The sequence below is a fragment of the Arvicanthis niloticus genome, chromosome 4, assembly GCF_011762505.2.
Source record: "Arvicanthis niloticus isolate mArvNil1 chromosome 4, mArvNil1.pat.X, whole genome shotgun sequence".
Lineage (NCBI taxonomy): Eukaryota > Metazoa > Chordata > Mammalia > Rodentia > Muridae > Arvicanthis > Arvicanthis niloticus.
Genome location: NC_047661.1, coordinates 6919932 through 6923305, shown reverse-complemented (window position 1 = coordinate 6923305; position 3374 = coordinate 6919932).

The window sequence follows — 3374 nt, the reverse complement described above, 5'->3', positions numbered from 1 at the left end:
CTTGGTGTATCTACTCATCAAGCATACTGAGCAGACCTGCCCAAACCTCTGATGTCCTGGAATTCCATCTGGATTCAGTGAAGACACAGCATTAGAGGCTTATCAACTTACTCTTCCCCCCAACCCCTCTTCTAAAATCTCAGCGCCCTTAATCAGCATGAAGAAGTTAAAGAAGAGTCAGTGCCCCTATCCCCTGAGCTTGGGGACTAATGTGGTTAATAATGGTCTGTCTTTCTAGGGACAAGTAGTGGTTTTGTTGGAACAGGGGGGATTAGCTAGGACTTATTACATAGCCATAACCTATTGGTAGAAATCTGTTTTATTATTATCAAGATGAAGTTATAATTTCTTAAATGGTACAAAATTTACTTTGATCTCAAATTTAAGGTTTTCATTGGTACGAGCCTCTTATTAATATAAAAATGAGATGAATATTGATACACTCATGGGCATTGTGCCTGTATAACACATTTAGGAATACAATGCCTAGACCCAACCCTTTTTTAACCTTTTTAACTGATTTGGGACGCTTAACCTATGAGTTAAGGGACTATAGCAAATTCATATTTTTGAGTTTATTGTTAGGGTGTTTCCCATATTTTATTTAGAAATAGCTGAGAGGAGTGAACAGACAACAGTCCAGGTTACCTTGCATGGATAGTTGGTTTTCAAAACATCAGAAGTCCATAGAACTGACGCTACAAATTTTTATATATTAATGTTCATATTGATTAGAGACCTGTCTGCTCCTGACAGCTTCCTGTCGTGGATTCTAAGAAGAAATTGAGCATCCTTGGAGTTACTCCAGTTGTGTGGTAACAGCCACTAGGCAAGAATTGCCTCTCTCCATCTACAGACAAATTACTGTCCAGAAAAGGACACACATGCAGAATAGTCGACTGATTATATCTGCCTAGACAGAGTAATCAGTCCTTAATAATCCTGCATCACCAAGGTCTGTCAGATGATTCTGGGCCAGAAGGCTGAAGATTTGATGCTCCAACGTTCGGTAGTATAGGGGCTTTTCAGGTGTTCAGAGGTCTCTATAAATTGGCTAAGTTTTAGAAGCTATGCTTTGTGCTTCCCACAATTATAGTTAACTCAGTCATTCTGGATTTCTGACGGGGTTGAAAACTTACAGCTATTTACCATAAGAGAAAAGATTTGAGTGGATGGTCGTCAGCTGACATTCATCCTAAAGCCAGGTTCAGAACTAAATGTTTTAGTTAGGATAAATGACAGAGGTGCTGGTTAGTCAACAAAAGGATGGATGGGGTATTAGGACTATCTTGTACCTCACTGGTACAAATTGGCATAATTATCCTCTAATTGTATTTTGAGAGAAAAGTTTCATTTTAACAGGAAGGGTGATGTGTAGGAGAAGCTAAGGTAGGAGGAGTACTGAGAGGAAGAAAAGGAGTAAGAAGAGGAGAAGGAGGAGAGGAGAAGCTAGGTGATGAAAGAGAGAAAGGGGGGAGACAGGGAGGCAGATATTCATGTATCTCCACCAGTCAAAGATAGTTGTTATATCTAGGTCGGTCAGTGGGTTACACCTCTGATTGAACAATTCCAAACTTATAACGCTTATGATTAACATTATTTTAAAAAAATGTATAAATGCAAAAAGGAAAAGGGGGCATGGGATAGGGGTTTTCTAAGGGGGGGAATGGGGAAAGGGGATGGCATCTGAAGTGTAAATAAAATATCTAATAAAAACAAAAAACAAAACAAAAAAAAAAAAGAGAATGAGCACTAGCATCCACCCCTTTCTGCTTCTTGACTGTGGATGCCATGTGGCCAGCTGCTTCATGCTCCTGCATGATGCTTTTCCCACCATGGTGGGCTGTATGCTCCTAAATTGTGAACTAAAGGAAACCTTTCTTTTCTTAATTTGCTTTTTTTGTCACGGCAATGAAGAAAGTAACTAATACAATCTCCAAGTCTTAAAGGTGAGTAACACTGGATTCTAACTGTCTTGGTCATGAGTATGTTAGAGTCTTTTACCCAGAACATAGACAGTGGGAATTATTAGACTCAAGGGCTCTAATTGTTGGACCAGTAGTTCTCAACCTGTGAGATGTGACTCCTTTGGGGGTCAAATGACTCTTTCACAGGGTGTTCTGCGCCCCTTTTCGAGTCCCCTTTGCCCTCGAAAGAGACACGTGAGGCAGTGTTCAGGTAGTTACTACAGCGAGGCTTTATTCTTGTATCAGCTGAAGCGGAAAGACCCAAAACCAGGGAAAGGCACTGCTATATGTACCCTAGAGTGGCATGTTCACTTCTGATTGGCTGTTCACGCATCACCCCATATTACGCCCCGAGGATGGGCAGTGACTTTGGCGAGCTTTTGCCTTTTGTACCTGCACAGTTAGTTGTTTACTTGTGGGAGCACAGGATGCCTGCGCCATCTTGTAATGGTGAATGCTGTCATGCTCACTGCGGATCCTAACTTCTCCCCCTATCAATATTATTAAGATGGAACAGCCTATTGCCTATCAAGTGCAGCACCAACTCAGTGAGGGAAAGCAGAGGCCTGATCCCCTGTGCAAAATGAGATATTGTAATGGGTTTCTTCTCTTGTCATTGTGCAATGAGTAATACTTCCCATACCCATCTCGATGCCTTTTGACGGGGAAAGGGAGCCTCCTCCCTGGGGAGCCACCAGGAGAGGAGGTTTTTGGCATCAAACCTTTGTGCAATCAGGCATACTTTCGGGAAATCTATCCACACTCGTGGAACATTCCCTGTCGAGTACCCACTCCCAAACACCTCTAAATATTTAGGTACCACAGTTATTCAGGCAAGGGCTGGCTAGACTTAGACCTCTCATCGACCCAGTGCAATGGGCTGAACCCTTGGGGTGCATCGACTGAGGGTCTCAGTCATCAGTTACTTTCTTAGCATAAATAGCCAAATTTCAGGGGGAGACCCTTGCTCCAAGGCTGCGAGTGCTTGGGCGATAGCGGCCTTGTCACATTTTTGTTGAGCTCTGAGCTTATAGACCAGCCATAACATGAACACTAATCCACAACATAGGGCTGCACCAAACAGGCCTATCCCCACCCTTTAAGAAAGAAAAGGCAGAGATAAGCCAAGAAGTAAAATCGCCAGGGGTAACAGGGTCCACTCGTGTTCCATCAAGGCTCAAGATCCAGATCTGCAATTGCTGCTGTATCTGGTCCAGCTCCCCAGTCCAACTCCCTTGTAAATAAGTAGAAAGATTATGGCTTTGAACAAATGCATTTAATACATAGATGTGGGATTGCTGACACACAGCTCATTTGAACCACATCCGTGAGCTGCTCCACATGGGCTTGGAGTAAATCAACTCTCTGATTGACCAACAGGATGCCTGATGCCAGGTATGCATCCAC